Below are 21,750 nucleotides of genomic sequence, written 5' to 3'. Positions count from 1 at the left end.
AGTCTAAAATTGCCTGTCTTCAGCCTTTATTAACCTGTGTTTGAGCTCAGATATAAATCTACTAGGGGCACCTGGCTGACTGAGTTGGTGGAGCATGTGACTCTTGATCTTGGGTTTGTGAGTTTGCACCCCACGTTGGGTGTAGAGATTACCTAAAATTAAAAAAACCTGAAAGAAAGAAAAGAAAGAAAGAAAGAAAGAAAAGAAAGAAAGAAAGAAATCTACTCCCTCCTTTGTATGATGGCTCTCTTATGGCACTCTTGCTTAAGATCATCATCTCTTGCCTTGAAATCACTATAGCCACTTAACTGATTTCTGCCATTTCTTGTTTGTCTTTCACATTTTCAGCAGATTTATTTAAAATAGACATCTGAGGGGCACCTGGGTGGCTCAGTTGGTTGAGCATCTGATTTTGGCTCAGGTCATGATCTCATGGTCTGTGAGGTCGAGCCCCGCATCAGGTTCTGTGCTGACAGCTCAGAGCCTGGAGCTGCTTCGGATTCTGTGTCTCTGTCTCTCTCTGTCCCCCCCCCCCCCCCCCCCGCCCCGCCCCCCACACTCTGTTTCTCTCTCTCAAAAAATAAATACACATTAAAAAAAATTTTTTTAAACAGACATCTGATCATGTTACTCTCCTTGAAACATGGGACTCCAACCCAGCTTTAATCTTAATCTGTTGTTTTGTCCCTCTAGTATGAAATGTAAGGCTTTTCATAATTTGGCACATCAGGCTCAGTCTCCAGGTTTGGCACATACATCCAGCACCCAACTCTTCATACTATACCACTTGTGGTTTCCCAAACATACATTTAGTTAGGCTACTTTTCTTTATAAGTAGGCTTCACACCCAGCATGAAGCCCAATGTGGGGCTTGAACTCATGACCCTGAGATAAGGACCTGAGCTGAGATCAAGAATTGGATGCTTTAACCTACTGAGTCACCCAGGAGCCCCTAGTTATGGTAGTTTTCTAGCATAGTTGTGCATGCCTTTCATTATGCTAGTTTTCTCTGCCTAGAGTGGCTTACCCTTCTCAATCTGGTAAATTCTTGCTCGGCTTTCAGTGACCCATATTATTGTTCTCCCTTCTTTCTCACTGTTCCTTGGAAGTATTTGTTTCATTATTTTGGTTTTCAAACAACTTTATCCACTTTTTTTTTTCTTTTCAAAATATAATTGACACACAGCATTGTATTAGTTTAAGGTATACAACATAATTTGGTATTTATATATACTGTGAAACATTCACTACACTAATCACATTTCTCATTTTTGTTTCCAAAAAATAGTACTGTCACAGTGCCTAGTGCATCACAGATGCTCAGAGAGCAAATGAATGAAGGATGTTCCTACTAAGTGTTCTCTTTTTCAGGTTAAGTTCTTTTTCCCTTTACTTAGCCATATTACAGTTTCTAGATCCTCTGTTTTTTTACATCTTGGCTGAGCTATTTCTAGGCTTTCCTCTATTTCCATCAGAAAGTGTATTTTAATGACTGCAGGAGTGAACTGAAACATTCTAAAATAACTTTTTTTTCAACCCCCTGCCCCCCCCCCCCATAACTTTTAACAAAAAATGTACCAAATGAGCTGGTTGTCCAGCTACTGCTTTGGGAAAGATTCTGAACGCATTAATTTCTAGCCACCTCCTTGCCAGAATAGAGCCCAAATAAAATAAGAAAAATAAGCAGAGAGGTGGCACCTGGCTGGCTCAGTTGGTAGAGTATGCAACTCTTGATCTCAGGGCTGTGAGTTGAAGTTCATGTTGGGTGTAGAGATTACTTAAAAATAAAAAAAGAGGCAGAGAAAAAGTAAGCAGAAGTGAGCATTGTGCACCTGCTTTTCTCTTTTACTTTTTTTTAAGGTTTTTTTTTTTGAGGGGGGGAGGGGCAGAGAGAGAGTGAGGGAGGGAGAGAAAGAATTCCAAGCTGTCAGCACAGAGCCCACATGGGGCTCAATCTCACAAACCACGAGATCATGACCTGAGCCGATATCAAGGGTCAGACGCTTAACTGACTGAGCCACCTAGGCGCCTCTCTTTTCCTTTCTGTCACCTTAGCAGTGTCATCCCACGTTATAAGTCACTGTTGATATAAAGACTACAATTTTCCCATTCTGTAAAATAGAATGGCTTCCTAAGATTCCACAATAACCTTAGGGGAGTGTTAGTCCCTTAGGCTGTAGACACAGTTGAAAAGCAGAGAGTGGTACTAAATTCCAGGGGAAAGGATGCAGCTCTTATCCAGAATTGAAGGCAGATGAGTCAGGCAGCAGGGATCTATCAACTCCAAAATCCATTCAGAAGTAATTTAATCTTTGCTGTTGAAGCAGATCAACAATGCCATTTGCCTGTATAAAAAATGAGATTACCCAGGATTCTCTTAGAAGAAGATAAATTATTAGTGTAATAGTAGCTTCTGGCCTTGTATAATGTCTCTTCTTAGTACTACATGGTAGTGGCACAGGGCACATCTAGTGCATAATACAGTGTATAGAGATCAGGCCACAGTGCCTTACTTAGGGTGTTTAGGGGAAATTTAACAATTCTCAGCAACCCTCAGCCTTAATGGACTTGGTTATTGTTAAAATTCATCTTTATCAAAGGAAGCACTGGTTAATGATTTTTCTCCTGGCTCAACATGCTGGGCATTAGCTGGGATTGCTGAGTGATTTGCACTGGGGAAACCATGAGAGCAATTTCTTGTTTGTCCACAAATTATCATTAGCAGTTTCATTTGCAGATTGAAGAAGCAGGAGGAGTGGGCTGTTTGCCAGTTGCAGCTTCCCTCCGATTAGGGCGTTAGTTCAATTATGTCCAATTAACTTTTATTGCAGATAGTGGTGATAATTACTTGCAAGTCAGTTTTTTGGCTGCAGTTATCCCAAGGCTGAAGTATGAACTTGATGGATTTTAATAACCAGAATGACACATTTTACTCCCTTCCTCCACTATAGTTATTTCTTTTTACAGACCTCTTTTAGACAGGAGATCAAAGCATTGTAAAAATTCATCTCACAATTAAAACATATTGTCCTTCTTTTGAAGAGCTGTGTAGAATCATATTTTAAAAGAAGCTATCAGGAGCAGCCTTAATGGCTTTTTATATTCTGAGATCAGACCCTTGAGTTCATTGCTCCTTATCATAAGAGAATAGAGTGAGATGGAACTAAATGTCATTCACAGCAATTTGTGCTTATTGTAAGATTATAGTAATTGGCAAGGTGAAGTTTAGTCTTCTGCTTGCCTATGAAATTCTCTTCGAAATGCAGAAGTAAACTTTTGTTTGGGGCACTTTTAAAATCAGTGGGACACTGAGGATACATTTCGTTAGTGCTATAGGAATTTTAGTATGTTTTTTAAAAAAAAATTTGGGCTATTACAAAGGTTTATTCAACAAAATAGTTCAGTATGAAAATGCACATGATCTTATTTTTATATTATAGTAAAACAGGTGCTATGAAGAGGGGACATGTAGAAGCAGTTGGTTTCTTCCGGTGAACACTCCCACTGTTTATACCCGTTCCAAGGCTTCTAACACGATGGTACTATTTCCTCATATTACCACCTTCCAATATTATTCTGTTGCTCATTATTTGCCATCTCCACACATTCATTCATCACAAGATTCATAAAACGAACTCTTACAATATTCCTTGGACATGTCTGCCACCATTTAATTTTGATGATAATTTCTTGTCCATAAATTTTTTAACTTGGAAGGGTGAGCTTTGCTCATGGTATCTACCTGGAGAGCTCAAAGATGCCTCTCTAAAATATTTTTTTTTATTGTAGTTGTTATTTTATTTTTATTTATTTAAAAAAAATTTTTTTAACGTTTATTTATTTTTGAGACAGAGAGAGACAGAGCATGAACGGGGGAGGGTCAGAGAGAGGGAGACACAGAATCTGAAACAGGCTCCAGGCTCCGAGCTCTCAGCACAGAGCCCGACGCGGGGCTCGAACTCACGGACCGCGAGATCATGACCCGAGCTGAAGTCGGACGCTCAACCGACTGAGCCACCCAGGCACCCCTGTAGTTGTTATTTTAATAGGAAGTTGCATACATAATATCTTTGGAAACATCCTTGCTAGGTAAAAAAAGGGATAAAAGGAATAGTTTGTCTTTATCTGAAGATGACAAACTCCCTTTGCTATTTTCCTTCAGACTTTCCCTTCAATGTTGTTTGATGGTAACCCTGAAAGTAAATGGTCTTACAAGTAAAAGCTGATCTTCTTGACATGTGAAAGACTAAAGTAGTTCCAAGCTGGGGCTATTCCTAGATCTTCAGGTAACTTACTGTTTTTTTCATTTCAGATGTCCTTGCTTACCTTAGTGTCTTTGTTACTAGGCTCTCTTCGCAAGGGCTCGTCAGTCTCCTTAGATACTTTATGGATGTGGCTGCATAAAAGTTTTGTTGAGAATAAGTGGCCAAGGAGTGTGGCAATGCATTTTAAGAATCTGTTTTTCTTAGTGTTTGTGTGAAATAAGGGAAGAAAGTTCATGGCTCCTTGGAGAAGAGCTGTAATACAGTTGTTTCTCCTCCAAAGCTTCCCTGATCACACTAAAAAGGAAAGAAGAGGAAAGGGTGAGTGATAAACATCATCCTTGCACTACTGCAAAGCTCTTCATTGATTGTTACCGAAAACCTTTGCTGTAGAATAACCCAAGACTGCCTGCCAGCTGCTGTTGGTGTGAAAGTGGAGAAGCTGGTTGTGGTGGGTAGTTTTCAGGAAGTCTGGAGATAAAGTTTATGATGTCATTTGAAACTTTTTGTATGGTTGGAGGAAAGAATGTCATAACTCTGTTATACTCTGGAAGGTATAACAAGGATTTCCCTTAGCTCATAGAGGTTTGCAGACAGTATTGATGAGGTTCAGGATGTGTGCTTAGAAAGAAAGGGCTTGCTTGCAAACTCTTACTGAAACATGAACTTGAACTTGGTGGAAATGTTAGTGAATGTCAGGCCTGAAAATGGAGGGTTATTAATAGCACCTTGTTCAGGATAGACATTTCTTTTGGAACCTTTCCAGAAGTGAAATTCTCCTTTTTTGTTTGTTTTTTACATTTTATTTATTTTTGGGAGACTGAGAGCATGAGGGGCTGGGGAGGGGCAGAGAGAGAGGGAGACACAGGATCAGAAGCAGGATCCAGGCTCTGAGCTTTTGGCACAGAGCCTGAGGCAGGGCTCAAACCCACAAACTGCGAGATCATGACCTGAGCTGAAGTCGGATGCTTAATTGACTGAGCCACCCAGGCGCCCCTGAAATTCTCCATCTTTAGGTTAAGAGGGTTGCATTGAATGCCACACAGTGGAAGCATTGCCAGAACAGAGTGGAGGTGGGGGGATAATTTGAAATATAGGCACTGGAGAAAATGTTATTCAGGTAAGTGTTGAAAAGAAATTGGAAGTTGATGAGGCAGAAAGATACAGGAAACCTATTCCAGATGGCAAGAACCCCAAATGTCAGCACTCACCAGTGTAGAGCTAAGTTACCTGTGTTAAGATGAAATGATAATAGTTACCAAGAGACCACTTTCTCCCAACTCTTCTTTATGATCTCCAGCCCCCACCCCCTTTCTAGACTTCAACACTATCTTTTTTGTTTATTTTATTTTATTGTAAACTTCATTTGTTTTGAGAGAGAGAGAACAAGCAAGAGAGGGGCAGAGAGAAAGGGAGAGATCGAGCCCTGCATCAGGCTCCACACATGACCTGAGCCGAAATCAAGAGTTGGACACTTAACTAAGCCACCTAGGCACCCCTGTTTTGTTGATTTTTTTTCTTACAAAATTTTTTAAAAATGTTTTATTTATTTTTGAGAGAGAAAAGATAGAGCGTGAAGGGGGGTGGGGCAGAGAACAAGGGAGACACAGGATGTGAGACAGGCTCCAGGCTCTGAACTGTCAGCACAGAACCTAATGCGGGGCTTGAACCCGTGAACCAATCATGACTTGAGCCAAAGTCGCACGCTTAACCAACCGACTGAGCCCCCCCAGGCGCCCCTGTTTTTTGTTTTGTTTTGTTTTGTTTTGTTTTCTTTCAAGTAAGCTCCTCTGTGCCTTGCATGGAGCCAAACGCAGGGACTGAACTCACAACCCTGAGATCGTGACCTGAACTGAGATCAAGATTTGGACGCTTAACTGCCTGAGTCACCCAGGCACCCCATATTTTTTGTTTTGTTTTTAAAATAAAATGTGTAGAAACGATCTTAGATTTACAGAAAAGTTGATAGTACAAAGAATATTTTTCTTCCTTGGATCATTTGACCTGATTGCTTCATCATATCAGAATACTTTAGTCTTTATCTCAACAACAAACAAGGACACTCTCCATCCAGCATTACCACAATAAAACCATCAAAATCAGTAACATTGACACATTATTGTCATTCTCAGACCCCTCTCAGATGTTGCTATTTGTTGTTGTTGTTGTTGTTTTGTTTTGTTTTTTAACGTTTATTTATTTTTGAGACAGAGAGACAGCATGAATGGGGGAGGGTCAGAGAGAGGGAGACACAGAATCTGAAACAGGCTCCAGGCTCTGAGCTGTCAGCACAGAGCCCGACACGGGGCTCAAACTCACGGGGCTCAAACTCACAGACCGCGAGATCATGACCTGAGCTGAAGTCGGCCGCTTAACCGACTGAGCCACCCAGGCGCCCCGTTCTGTTTTGTCTTAAAGTTTGTTTTTGAGCAAGAGAGAGAGAGTTTGTGGTGATGTGTGCATGAGCAGGGGAGGGGCAGAGAGATAGGGAGGGGGGAAGGGGGGGGAGAGAGAGAGAGAGAGAGAGAGAGAGAGGAGAGAGAGAGAGAGAGAATCCCAAGCAGGCTCCACATGGTCTGTGTAGAACCAGACCAAAGGCTGGAATCCACCAACTGCGAGCTCATGATGCAAGAGTTGATTGGGGGCATCTGGGTGGCTCAGTCGGTTGAGCATCCAACTTCAGCTCAGGTCATGATCTCACAGCTCATGAGTTCAAGCCCCATGTCGGGCTCTGTGCTGACAGCTCAGGGTCTGGAGACTGCTTCAGATTCTGTCTCTTGCTCTCTGCCCCTCCCCCACTCATGCTCAGTCTCTCTCAAAAATAAATAAAACATCAAAAAAAAAAAAAAAAGTTGGTTGCTTCACTAACTGAGCCATCAAGCCACCCCAGATGTTGTTGTTTGTATGAGTAATGTGTTTCATTTCAGTAAGGATCCAGTTCAGAATCACATGTTGCATTTTTTTTTAATGTTTATTTTTGAGAGAGAGCACGAATGGGGGAGGAGCAGAGAGAGAGGGGGACAGAGGATCTGAAGCAGGCTCTGTGCTGACATCAGTGAGCCCCATGTGGGACTTGAGCTCACAAATCGTGTGGTCATGACCTGAGCCAAGGTCAGACGCTCAATCAACTGAGCCACCTAGGCACCCCACACATTGCATTTTTTAATTTATTTTATTTTTTTTTTCTTTTTAAGTAAACTCTGCTCCCAACTTGGAGCTCGAATTCGTAACCCTGAAATCAAGAGTCACCTGCTCTACTAACAGGCCAGCCAAGTGCCCCACACATTGCATTTATTTGTTGTATATTCTTGGTCTCCTTCAGTCTGGAACAGTTCTTCAGGCCTTTGACTTTCATGACTTTAATACTTCTGACAGTTAATTTGTAGAAAGTCCCTAAATTTAGGGTTGCCTGGTGTTTCCTCATGTTTAATTTAGGTTATATATCTTCAGCAGGAATATTACGAGTAATGCATAATTTCATTGCATAATTTCAAGAAGTGCAGAATTTTTATGTGTCCTATTACTGGTAATGTTCAATCACTTGATTAAGGTGGTGCCTGCTAGGCATTTCTAGTGTAAAGTTACTCTTTTTCCCTTTGTAATTAGTAAGTATTTTGGAAGGAGATACTTTGAAACTCTGCAAGTATCCTGTTTCTCTCCACCCTTTCAATTTATTACTTTATATATTTACATTAGTATGGACTCATGATTTTCTTTTTTTTTAACTTTTTAAAAAATGTTTTATTTATTTTTGAGAGAGGGAGACAGGGAGGGGGGGAGAGAGAGAGAGAGAGAGAGAGAGAGAGAGAGAGAGAGAGAGATCATGAGCGAGGGAGGGGCAGAGAGAGAGGGAGACACAGAATCCGAAGCAGGCTCCAGGCTCTGTCTGAGCTGTCAGCACAGAGCCCAGTATGGGACTTGAACTCACAAATGGTGAAATCATGACCTGAGCCAAAGTCTGCCACTCAGCCAACTGAGCCACCAAGGGTAATTTGAGTATAGTTGATGTATAATGTTACATTAGTTTTCAGGTTATAAGAATAGTTATTCAGAGGCACCTGGGTGGCTCAGTCGGTTGAGCTTCTGACTTTGGCTCAGGTCATGATCTCATGCTCTGTGAGTTCGAGCCCTGCGTCGGGGGAGCCTTCTTCGGATTCTGTGTCTCCCTCTCTCTCTGACCCTCCCCCGTTCATGCTCTGTCTCTCTCTCAAAAATAAATAAACATTAAAAACTTTTGAAAAGAAAAAAAGAATATTCAACTTCTTGATACATTATGGATTTTCTATTTTATTCAGTAGAATATAATCTTTTATCATTATTTGTTTGATGTTCAAATTATCCCAGAATTTGTCAGTATATCAGGAAAAAATTATATGTTTAATCATAAAGATTATCAAATGATTTGCTGTCCTTTTATTTCATAAATAATTTTTTTTTTAATGTTTATTTTTGGGAGATAGAGAAACGGAGTGGGGGAGGGGCAGAAAGAGAAGGAGACACAGAATCCAAAACAGGCTCCAGGCTCTGAGCCTGTCAGCACAGAGCCCAACGTGGGACTCAAACCCACGAAGCGCGGGATCATGACCTGGGCCGAAGTCAGACACTTAACTGACTGAGCCACCCAGGTGCCCCACTGTCCTTTTATTTCAAAAGATTGGCTGATACTCCCCAAACTAACATCTTATGAACAGTGGTAGAAAACAAGAGTTCATAATTCTTCTATTGCTAGGACATGCTTCCTTCACTCATGTACCTATTCGTTGTTCTTTTTGGTTTCTACTGTGTAAACTTCTCTTTCAGAGGTTTCCCTCACCAGTTGAATATCCTAAAGCTTCTGTGTTCTTTGACATGTCACCGTTAGTCTTTGAGCACTTCCTTCCTTTCCTGCACAATGAGATCTTCCAGAGTCATTTCTGTGCCTCAGCCATTTCTCCAAAGAGCCTCTGTTCCTGTTAGTAGAGAGATTTGGAAACCAGGTATCTAGAAATCAGGATCTGATTTGACCGTATTGGGGCTCATTGCTGTTAGATGGTGGAGTAGTCACTGCATCCCTCTGGGGATGCTCTCACACCATAGTGGGCCCCCCACCACTTTATGGCTGCCATCCTTACTCTGTTTGGGTACCGTCTATTTCCAGTCTAGTTAAAGTGATTTAACAGAGGGAAAAGGGTGAAGGTTGGTGAGGACATTCAGTTGGTGAGGGAGGCCATGGAGAGAATTTACAGAGGAGAAATTAGGAGAGTGAATGGGTACACTGAGTGAAGGAAGCAGTGTACCAGGAATAGAAGAGTTGGGTACTTTTGTTTTCTGCTCCTGTCATAGATGTTAATTTGGGTAGTGTTAGTCATATTTCTTTGAGGTATCTTTGAGATAAAGGAAAGCACATCATTTGGACATCTGTAGGATAAAACATCTATAATTTTTCCCCTGATTTATTCAATGCTAAAGTAATCTTGAGTTAAATTGCTTTGTTTGGGTGGGGCTTAATATGGTATAAGACACATATTTGACCAGTTAGAACCAGCCACACACTGATTAAAAAAACAAACAAAAACAGTGCTGACTGGTTATGGAATTTTTCACAGCTACAGAAAGGAGCAAAAGAATTCTGCTGATCAGTGTATGAGTTGTGTACTTTGAATCTTTGAGATGTTTAAAGGACTACTTTGTTTTTATTTTGTTTTACAAGGCAGTTCCTGGAATAAGGAAGCCTCTTAAACCTAAGTCAGAATTTTATTTCAGTGGGCGTTTAGCTGTAAAATACTCTTCCAGCAGGAACTCTCTGTTCTCTTTTATTTTTTTTTAATGCTTCTTTATTTGAGAGAGAGAGAGAGAGAGAGAGCCAGCGCAAGCCAGGGAGGGGCAGAGAGAGAGGGAGACACAGAATCTGAAGCAGGCCCCAGGCTCTGAGCTGTCAGCACAGAGCCCAATGTGGGGCTCGAACCCACGAACCGTGAGATCATGACCTGAGTCGAACTCAAACACATAACCGACTGAGCCACCCAGGCTCCCTGTCTCTATTCTCTCATCTTCCTGTGGATTGAACCAGTATGCCACACCATTAGCTAGTTGCAGTGGTTTGTAGGATGTAGAAGGAGGAGGTGCTCCTGTTCAGTAGGCTTTCAGTTCCTGGGTGCTTTCGAGACTTAGCAGTCTCTACTACTTTCATAGACCCTTTAGCTTCAGAAACCTGGTAATTCCTTGGGTATGTGGAGTGTGAGCCAGAAAGCTTCAGGTTATAGTGAATCTCAATGAAACAGCAAGGTAAGATCTTTCGATTTTTACTAAGGCTACAGAAGCCCTCACCCAAAATTGTTACACATCAGGATTCCTCATGGTCCTCTACTCCTGTCCTCTACTCCCACTAGCAGAGAAGAAGGGAGGGCCTAAATGAACAGAATGTATTAAGATAGCAATTATGCTTCGTTTCTCCTCTTACCTTAAAATCTGCCTACTGTCAAACTAACCCTGGATGGCAATATGTTAACTATAAGTAAAACTTTGTTCCCTGTCGGCGCTGAATCTGTTAGCCTTTCTGAAACTTCACTAGATATGTAAGGCACAAACTCAAGGTATTGTGTACAGAGAACAAGTTCTGAGAAAGTAGCAGACGAAATGAATATATAGTGGATATAGTAGATGCGTGGCATTGAAAGGTAGGAGTCCGGCTTCCCACCCCCCAACCCCGCCCAAATTTAAAACACCTGAGAAGGCAGAGGGGTATTTCCTGTCAGAGACCTGGGTGGAGTCTATGATGCCCAACTTCCAGATGCTGTCATGGCAGTGTCCAAATGGAAGCTGACTTTGAAAAGGTATGAGTTGAAGTAGGTTCAGAGTTCGAGTTTACTTCTAACATTCAGGGAACAGCATTAGGATGGGAGGGACAGAGTTTTCTGTGCCAGGATTGTTTGAGAATGAGAGAGAACGTTATTTAATCGTTACTTGTATTACTCTTGGATATAGTTTCCTCAGTGTAAATTCATACAACTTTTCCCTGAAAAAAAAAATCTGACAAGTTGAACATAAAGTCTTTCTTGCCTTTATGTCCAGCGCATTCTTATCTTGGTTATAGTTGCTGGCTTTATAGTTCACCTGGAAAGGATTTTTCACTAAGAAATGATTGCTAGGTGTTAGGCTAGCCAACGTATACTAGAGTTCTAGTGCAGTGCTGATCTGGGACAGGCAATTCCCCAAATCCATAGGAAAGTCAATAATTACATTCACACTTAAGCAAAACCGTGGCTTAGAATTATATGTTTTTGTTGTATATAATAGTGTAAGAAGAGGGATATGATAGGTGGTCAGTAAATACTGACATGAGAAGCAGCTATGGCATAGTGCCATGTTTTTCAAACATTTTTGTCTATGTTCACAATAGGGATTGCACTCCCAATAAATACACACATATAATTGAGATAATTGAAACGAGAATCATGAAACAATAAGCATTTTTGACTGTGAATTTTTTAATTAAAAAAATTTTCTTTTATTAATGTTTATTTTTGAGAGAGAGAGTGTGCACAAGGTGGGAGGGGTGGGGAGACACACAGAATGTGAAGCAGGCTCCAGGCTCTGAGCTGTTAGCACAGAGCCCGATGCAGGGCTTGAACCTACAAACCATGAGATCATGACCTGAGCTGTAGTCGGATGCTTAACCGACTGAGCCACCCAGGTGCCCCTAATTCATTGTTTTTAAAAAAAAGACTGGTCACAGGGATGACTGGGTGGCTCAGTCGGTTAAGCATCCGACTATGGCTCAGGTCATGATCTCGTGGTTTGCGGGTTCAAACCCTGCATTGGGCTCTCTGCTGTCAGCATGGAGCCCATTTCAGATTCTCTGTCTCCCCCCCCCCCCCCGCTTCTCTGCCTCGCCCCTGCTCTCTCTCTCTGAAAAATAAATATAAAAATAAACATTTTTTAAAAATTGGGGGGCTTCTGAGGTTCAGTCGGTCAAGTGTCCAACTTCAGCTCAGGTTATGATCTCACAGTTTGTGAGTTGGAGCTCTGCCTCAGGCTGTGTGCTGCCAGCTTAGAGCTTGGAGCCTGCTTTGGATTCTGTGTCACCCTCTCTCTCACTGCCCCTCCCTGCAAGTGCTCTCTCTTTCTCAAAAATAAATAAACCTTTTTTTTTTTTTTTTAATTGGGAGGCTATGGGGCCCCTGGGTGACTCAGTTGGTTAAGTGTCCGACTTCAGCTCAGGTCATGATCTCATGCTTCATGAGTTCAAGCCCCATGTAGGGCTCTGTGCTGACAGCTCAGAGCCTGGAGTCTGCTTTACATTCTGTGTCTCCCTTTCTCCTTGCCCCTCCCCCACCCGTTTGAGTACACGTGTGCACGCTCTCTCTCTTTCTCTCAGAAATGAATAAACATTAAAGAAATTTTTCTTTAAATTGGGAAGCTCATGCTAACTTCATTAGATGAATATCCCATAATTTATGTAGCCATTTCCTTTTAGACATTTAAAAATTTTTTTTCTAAGTTTATTTGACAAACAGAGCGAGTGGGGGAGGTGCAGAGAGAGAGGGACAGAGAATCCGCACTACGGGCACAGAGCCCGATGCAGGGCTCAATCCCACAAACCATGAGATCATAACCTGAGCTGAATCAAGAGTCAGAAGCCTAACCAACTGAGCCACCGGGCACTCCTACTTTTAGACATTTAGATTTGTTTCCAGTTTTTACTGGAACACCAGAGTGAAGAGAATCGTATGTAAATTTTTGTTTGCATCTCTCACTGTTCCTTAGGTTAGCTTTTATTTTTATTTTTGGCTCCATGTCCAACATGGGGCATGAACTCAAGACCCCGAGATTGAGTCACATGCTTTACTGACTGAGCCAAATGTCCCAGTTCCTTAAGTTAGATTTTAGAAGTATGGTTACTGTATCAAAGAATATGAATATTTTGGGGCGCCTGGGTGGCTCAGTCGGTTGGGCGTCCAACTTCGGCTCAGGTCATGATCTCGTGGTCCGTGAGTTCGAGCCCTGCATCGGGCTCTGGGCTGACAGCTCAGAGCCTGGAGCCTGTTTCAGATTCTGAGTCTCCCTCTCTGACCCTCCCCTGCTCATGCTCTGTCTCTATCTGTCTCAAAAATAAATAAATGTTAAAAAAAAAATTTAAAAAAAAAAGGAATATGAATATTTAAGAAACTGTGCTGAGGCGCCTGGATGTCTCAGTTGGTTAAGCATCAAACTCTTAATTTCAGCTCAGGTCATGATCTGGAGGTTCATGAATTTGAGCCCCACATTGGGGCTTTGGATTCTGTCTCTCACTATAGTGAGATCCTGCTTTGGATTCTCTCTCACCTTCTCCCTTCTCCTCCCCTATTTGTGTGCTCGCTCTCGCTCGCTCTCTCTCAAAATTAAAAAAATAATTAGAAAATTAAAAACTGTTTATGCTAATTTCCAGAAAGAATGTATCTATCAATTTAAACATGTCATTTTAGTGACTCATCACTATACCCTTGACTCTGTGAGTTTTAGGTTTTTTCCAAACATTTTGCCATTTTATAAGCAAAAAATAAAATCTCATTCCATTTAATTTACATTTCTTTAATTATTAGATAGTTGTACTGTTTCTTAAAATTTTTTTTTTAATTTTTTTTTTTTTAACATTTATTTATTTTTGAGACAGAGAGAGACAGAGCATGAACGGGGGAGGGTCAGAGAGAGGGAGACACAGAATCTGAAACAGGCTCCAGGCTCTGAGCTGTCAGCACAGAGCCCGACGCGGGGCTTGAACTCACGGACCGTGAGATCATGACCTGAGCTGAAGTCGGCAGCTTAACCGACTGAGCCACCCAGGCGCCCCTTAAAATTTTTTTTTAATGTTTGTTTTTGAGAGGGGGAGAGAGAGACCAAGCACCAGCAAGGGAGGGGCAGAGAGAGAGGAGAAGACCAAGGATCCAAAGCAGGCTTCAGGCTCTGAGCTATCAGCGCACAGCCGGAGACAGGGCTCAAACTCACGAACTGTGAGATCATGACCCGAGCCAAAGTCTGACGCTCAAGCGACTGAGCCACCTAGGCGCACTGTCTTTATATTTGTAGTTGCTTATGTTTCTCCACACAACTTTGGTGGGAGCCATGTCTTCGCTCCCCTTACATGGATTCATATGTTGCTGTGGATCATGTCTTTTTCCCTGCTTCTATTCATAACTCTTCAACACCTGTTCAAAATTTCATTTAAGCTATTCTTTGCAGTTTTGATAAACTACCCTCTTAAGTATTGTAAATCAATGTTATTACATAGCAAAAAAATGTTTTAATGTTTATTTATTTATTTTTAGAGACAGAGAGTAGGGAGAGGGGCAGAGAGCGAGGAGAGAGACAATCCCAAGCAGGTTCCGCAGTGGGAGCAGAGAGCTCAATTCGGGGCTTGAACTCAGAAACCATGAGTTCATGACCTGAGCTAAAATCAGGAGTCAGATGCTTAACTGACTGAGCCACCAGGTGCCCCACATAGCAAAAATATTGATATAAATGTGTCTTGAAATTTCTAAACCCAGTAGTGAGCTTTGATGAGGCACTTTAGACCCAGAAAAGAAAGACACCTCTGTACCAGGGTTAGGAAACATAGGCACACGTGGATTCAAACACTCTCACCTAGACTTGTTTCAGAATAACACCTTGTAGTTACATACCCAGAATGGAGCCAGCCAAGTGTCTTCCCTTAAGCCTCTTCAATTCCTGTCTCCCTTCAGACTTGAAAGTTGGACTATAGACTGGGCTAGAGGGCCTGCTCTCTGGTGAGGTGATTCTGGGTCACTAGAGAAATCTAGCTTCTGTTGTACCTTGTGCAGTTGAGGAGATGAGAAAGGGCATGAATAAGCAACTTGTTTAGCTGTTCTGTAAACACATGATTGCCGAAAGTTTTTAACAGCCTGCTAAATTCTTAAAATTCTTTTTCTGTGTTGTGGCTGTTGGCTCTCTAAGTTTACAGAAGCTAACTGGGGAACCGCCTTTTTTATTTTTATCATACCTGTCTGAGGTCTGACTTGTTTTGGGCTCAATCAGGGCCTATTAAAGGTCTTTCTAGACACCCTAAGACTTAAAATTGTACCCAACTTTGATACCTTTTCAACAGATTCCCTTTAAACATTTTTTTCTTTTTTAAGTTTATTTTGAGAGTGTGTGCAGAGGAGGGGCAGAGGGAGAGAGAGAATCTTAAGCAGGCTCCATGCTCAACGCAGAACCCAACGTGAGACTTGATCCCAGGACTGCAAGATCATGATCTGAGCCGGTATCAAGAGTCAGACATGTGGGGTGTCTGGGTGGCTCAGTCGGTTGAGCATCTGACTTCTGCTCACGTCATGATCTCATAGTTTGTGAGTTCAAGCCCCGCATCGGGCTCTGTGCTGACAGCTCAGAGCCTGGAGCCTGGTTCGAATTCTGTGTCTCCCTCCGTCTCTGCCCTTCTGCTGCTCATATTCTGTGTTTCTCTCTGTCAAAAGTAAATAAACATTAAAAAAAAAAATTTACAAAGTGACGATCAACCCACTGAGCCACCCAGGCGCTCCAACAGATTTCCCTTTTAAAAAAACAGTTTGGGGGGCGCCTGGGTGGCGCAGTCGGTTAAGCGTCCGACTTCAGCCAGGTCACGATCTCGCGGTCCGTGAGTTCGAGCCCTGCGTCAGGCTCTGGGTTGATGGCTCGGAGCCTGGAGCCTGTTTCCGATTCTGTGTCTCCCTCTCTCTCTCTGCCCCTCCCCCGTTCATGCTCTGTCTCTCTCTGTCCCAAAAATAAATAAACGTTGAAAAAAAAATTTTTTTTTAAAAACAGTTTGGGTCTTTTGCCTCAGTTTTTCCATCTAGATGTGAGATCATTGTTTCTCTGTCACTGGGCAGCTTTTCATGGACTTGTATGAGACTTGGGCTTTGATGATTAAAAATTGCCACAAATTGTAACATATTTGCTGAATTACATCTCATCTGAATAATAATTTGAAACTTTCTGATTCAGAACCAGTTTCTACAGAAAATTGTAAAAGGTAAAAATCCAATATTTGTGTCTTATCTCAAAGTGGTTTCTTGTTTTCATTGTCTTGCTAGGCACAGTCTCAGGTACTTGTGAGTGAAATTCTACCCACTCTGACAGGTCTGCTTGCAGTTATGAATGTGGTTAAATGCAGAGTCAGTCTAAGATGGTTCATCTTAAGTGATTTATCCTTGATAGGCCTTTGGAAACTCAAACCTATTACATACCATAATGAAAAGTTACAAGTTCTGATTTCCCTGCCTACAATAAACACAGCCTGCATTTTCACATTTTTAGGAACACTGATTTCTACTGAATGGAGATTAAAGCACAGAAATCAAGTGATACTTTTTCAATAGAGTATATAGATAAAAGTAGTAACTGGGCTTTTTGTTTCAAGTGCCCAGGCCCCCCCCCCCGGTTTTTTTTTTTTTTTTTTGGGGTGGGATGTCTTTTTGGCTTGGGGGGGGGGACACGGGGGCTCGGGGGCTCTTGGTGGGGGGCCAGCTTCCTCTTCACCTTCTCGGGCTTCTGGCTGCAGAGGATGGCACTGGCTCTGCGGATGGCAGCCGTGCACAGATCTGGGCAGTGCTTGTTCTTAAGGATCATGTGCCTGATGCTGCAGAGGCTGCCCTGGACATTCTTGTTAATGGTGGTCCAGTCCTAGGAGGTGCGGGGTTTTCACTGGTGGGATCTCGGCCTCACGACCATCACTAGCCTCTACCGTCAGCCACCGGCTCCATGCCCAAAGTCTTGTGGTGAACTCACCGGTTGTAGCAGGAGTTGTGAGCCTGATATTGAGTTCAGTGCTGTATGTCTGCTTGTTCCTTTTGATCAGGAAGCTGGAAGCACTTCTGCAGGACCATCTGTTGCAGGTAGGCGGACGCAGCATCAGCTCCTCTCACCATGGCTGCTGGAGGTGGAAAGAGCTGCCCAGGCATTTTTAATCCCCTCTGTTCTCTCACAGAGTGAAGGTACCTGTACACGCACAGGCACTTGTCAGCACTCGTATTATCTATATGATTCAAGGATGCAAATTCAGATAATTTCCAGAGCGTGAGATTAAAGTATATGCTATCTTCAGGAATGTGAGCCAGTGATATTTATTCAAGATCTGTTATGTGATAATCTGGTTCCTGACTCTCTAACTTAGAAGGATAAATAAAAGACAGGTTCTGGTGTTAGGAAGCTCACACACACCTAAGTTGTAAGGTTAGAATGCCCAGGGAGAGTGGGGCGCCTGGGTGGCGCAGTTGGTTAAGTGTCCGACTTCAGCCAGGTCACGATCTCGCAGTCCGTGAGTTCGAGCCCTGCGTCGGGCTCTGGGCTGATGGCTCAGAGCCTGGAGCCTGTTTCTGATTCTGTGTCTCCCTCTCTCTCTGCCCCTCCCCCGTTCATGCTCTGTCTCTCTCTGTCCCAAAAATAAATAAACGTTGGAAAAAAAAAAAATGCCCAGGGAGAATACTTTCCCAGTACCTGAATAACACATTCAAGAGAAAGCACTGGGTCATAGATGAGTTAAATAATAAGAGGATCCAGGAAAGAGCATCCTTGCTGAAGAAAGCACTGGTAGAGAAAGTACCTTTTGGACTAGGATGGAGTGGGACCCAGGACAGGAAGATGACTTTGTGTGGCAGGCTCTGAAGGGTAGTTAGTAGGAGTCGTGTTTCCAGACACCTAAGTGGGGGTGACTTGAAAAAATAAGCCCTGGGGCTCCTGGCTGACTCAATCCCTGGGGCATGTGACTCTTGATCTTGAGATCCTGAGAGCCCTGCACTGGTTGTAGAGATTACTTTTAAAAAAACAAATAATTTTTAAAAAGTCCAGGGGCACCTAGGTGGCTCAGTTGATTTCTACTCAGGTCATGATCTTGTAGTTTGTGAGTTCAAGCCCCACATCGGGCTTGTGCTGACAGTGCAAAGCCTGCTTGGGATTCTCCTCTCTCTACCCTGACTCATGCGCACGTGTGCTCTCTCTCTCAAAATAAACTTAAAATAAAAATAAAAAATAAAAGTGTAAGTGTTAAAAAAAAAAAAACAACCCAGACTGAACATTCGCCATCCCCCCACACCCTCCTAGAGTTGTGAGGTCACAATTCCAAGTGAATTTTAACTCGCTTATGGGTTAAAAATAGAGAAGAAAGATGCCTTTGAGCAGTGGCTGAACTTTATTCAGGTTGGGTAATTAGTGAAAAGTAGAATTCAGCAGAAGTTCACAGTTAAATCTGGACAAAGTTACCTGTTGAATAGATTGTTTTATTGTAACAGACCATGAAGATGACTGATTTTGCAGTCTGATTTGATAAACATGTAATTTTTGCTGTCTTTTGCCCTGTTTATCCCCCAGAGCAGTAGTTTGGCGTTTCCATTAGGTTTTAGCCTAATTTCTTGGACGCCAGGAGTAAAGGAACAGGGAGCAGTAGGATAAAATGTTTTTCCCCATTATCAAAAAGTAGTCTTTTTATTTTTTTGATTGATTTGAGGGGGAGCACACACATATGCAGGTGAGTGGGGGAGGGTCAGAGAGAGAAGGAGAGAGAGAATCTTAAGCAGGCTCCATGCCCAGCTCTATCTCAGGACAACCATGGGCTCGAGTCTGATGCTTAACTGCCTGAGCCACCCAGGTGCCCCAATAAGTAGTCTTTTTAGATAAGCCTTTAGCTCTTGGATGAGAAGGCTTTAATTAGAGATACTAAGGACTATTAATGCAGTTTCTCAGTATCATATTCTCTAAAGATGCATATACATGGGGGGTACCTGGGTGGCTGTGTTGGTTAAGTGTCTGACTCTTGATTTTGGCTTAGGTCATAATTCAACATGTGTGAGATTGAGCCCCACATCAGGCTCTTTGCTGACAGTGTGGAGCCTGCTTAGGATTCTCTCCTCCACCCCCACCCCACCCCACCCCCACTCCTGCTTCACACCTGCTCTCTCAAGACCACAATGGCAGATTCAAATTTTTGAACTACAGCGTGAATCAGTTTCTACTGGGCTAGTCAACTTTTTTTTTTTTTGAGGGGGGAGGGTTCTTTTTGAAGGTGGGGGGGTTGCAGGGAAGGGAAAGCAGGAGAGAGAATTGGCAAAGAAGTGTAGTGGGAGGCAGTGGATTGTGGGTGTTGAAACTGGGCTGGAAGTGATGGCTGTAGACCACTTCACCTTACCCCAGAGCCCCCTGAGTAAAAATAAATCCTTTGTCCAGCACTTTATCTTCTCTCCTACTATCCCTACCTTTCAGTGGTCTTAAGCATAAACAGGGACAAGTAGCACAAACCCAGCTGAGGTTTTCTTACCTGCGCAGACCTGCCCTAAGGTAGAGGTAGTCCTTTATCAGATGCCACCCAGGAAAGCAGAGTGTGACATCACAACTCTAATGTAACTGCTGGCAGTCTTCTGACTGGGGTGGGGGTGGGGGTGGGTGGGAGGGCAGATGAAAGTACTTTTGAGTTTTCCCAGTGGGCACAAGGGTTTTGTTCCTCGATTAGAGATAGTCTGGAAATGCTAGCACTGGTGCGAATGCCCCAGGAGAGTTTGAACACCTTTCTGGGCTTACTGTGATACCGTAGTCGCCCTGCTTAGGGAGCAGGCCAGCTGGCGGTGGGAACGCTGGCTGAGAGTGCACAGAGAGGCTTTGCCAAGGAGATCTTTTTTACTTTCTCTGTAATGTGTGCAGCTCATTTGGCCTGAGCTCTAGATTACTACTTGATTCTGTTTAGAAGTCAGAACTTGAATTTTGAGGTCTCTTCAGGAGGTAGTGCTAGTGTTGATATCTGGCTCTCCTTGGGCTTCTGGAAGTGTCAACGGTAAACTTATATTGGGATTTGCTTTTTAGAAAAAGCCAGGTGGTAATCAGAATATGTGGGTGGTGTGAAGTTTTAAAAGAAAAGGCCTGTGCCCACCTGCCAGCTTCCAGAGAAGTACTTTATACTGCACATCCCTTCTTTCTAGAATGGGTTGTGGAAGGGAATTGTTTCCGTCCTGTTTCATCACAACTTTCATGATTTTGCCACATTCCCTGCCTTCCCTGACGTAGCAGAATCTGATTCTTGACTTAAGTGAAAACTGGTCAAGGGGCTTGAAGACCTCCTTAGTACAGAGAGCAGTCTTTTGGAAGGGATGGCAGATAGAGCCTTGAACTCTTAAAGGGTCACAAATTAGGGCTGTACTCTTAGCAGCCTCGATAATGAGTTTTCTCTAGTTTCTGGGTGGTTCTTGTTGGGGACGTCATCATGGAGGGCCCCAAGCTCTGGTATCTTCTTCTTCCTTCACCCCCTCCTGCCCAAACGAAAAATTGATTTCCTAGGGTCTTTTTTAAAAAGTAATCTCTATACCCAACGTGGAGCCTGAACTCACAACCCTGAGATCAAGAGCCACATGCTCCACTGACTGAACCAGCCAGGTGCCCTGACTCTCTTGCGTCTTTACAGAATTCACCTATTATTTTTGCTCCTTTGTTCACTGTCAGTAAATCCATTGATGTGTCTTTGCTGCAGTTTAGCAGTTTAGCTGGTTTAATTATCTCCTGTTCTTCCTATTGGAAATCCAGAGTTGTGGTTTGAGGTGCAATATGTTATGGTCAACTCTTAGGATCCACAGCCCCCCCCCCCTCCCCTTCATCTCTTCCTGGTTGTAGGCATCAAGATTTAGTAGGTATGTCAGAGATTGCGGTGATCATGCTAGATTGGTTCTTTCCAGAAAGTACAGGGTAAGAGTGTATCTGAAGGACAGCTTAGTGAATGTGTCCTCTGTAGCTCTGTCATCACAGTACTGCTGCTGTCCAGATGGAGTACAAGGTGTGGAGGTGGAAGTGTGCTTGGCTCATTGGAGGAGCTGCAAGGAGACCACTGTGGCCGAAAGTGGAATCAGAAAGAAAGAGGGGCAGGGGAGGTTAGAAGATGAGGTCAGAGAAGGAGTAGTAACAGATCATGGAAGGCCTTATGGACCTGGTAGGATTTTGAATTTTATTCTATGTGAGATGGGAAATCATTGGAGATTTTTGAGTTGATAAGTTTTCTAATTAAACAAATAAATGACTCTGGCTGCTGTGTGGAGAGTAGATTGGGTGATAGGGGCAAGGGTGGAACAGAGAAACCATTTAGAAGGCTATTGTAGTAATCCAGGTGAGAGATGATGAGATGACAGGTGACAAGTGGAATTACCACCTGTTTCCAGGAAATCCTGGGAGACCTAATTGAGAAAACATCACTAAAGCCCCTCATACAGCCCATTTCATAATATTAGGCTCCAGTATTTGTTAATTCCCTTCCTTTCCTTGGATTTTGCCTTCTCCTACATTAGGACCATAGGGGAGAGGTTATTAAACAGAGAACAGCATTCACAAGAGAAGGGATTGTAAACTGTACCTCAGTCATTTGACCCCGACAGAAGCCTTTTTATTTCTTGAGGCGCTGCAGTTGGCGTCCTGTGTACATTCTGTTATCCCACCCACCGGAGACCTGAAAAGGCTGAATCTGTGCCAGAACTCTTGGACAGCTCTATTCTCATTGAAGCGTTCGATCTTC

At 42.9% G+C, this 21,750-nt stretch overlaps 1 protein-coding gene and 2 pseudogenes across 2 annotated transcripts in view; 1 reads left to right on the top strand and 2 right to left on the bottom strand.

The window, feature by feature from the left end:
* The window catches only part of FAM222B (family with sequence similarity 222 member B), a 76,612-nt gene that overhangs the window by 39,037 nt on the left and 15,825 nt on the right, over window positions 1-21,750 (top strand). The window lies entirely within an intron of this gene.
* Window positions 3,509-3,855, bottom strand: LOC121017225 (small nuclear ribonucleoprotein G-like; annotated as a pseudogene).
* On the bottom strand, window positions 16,542-17,140 carry LOC121017048 (60S ribosomal protein L28-like; annotated as a pseudogene).

The sequence above is a fragment of the Herpailurus yagouaroundi genome, unplaced genomic scaffold (genome assembly GCF_014898765.1).
Source record: "Herpailurus yagouaroundi ecotype Mexico unplaced genomic scaffold, PumYag 215, whole genome shotgun sequence".
NCBI lineage: Eukaryota > Metazoa > Chordata > Mammalia > Carnivora > Felidae > Herpailurus > Herpailurus yagouaroundi.
The sequence above is the reverse complement of the archived record's forward strand: the minus strand, read 5'-3'. Positions and strand labels throughout refer to the sequence as shown.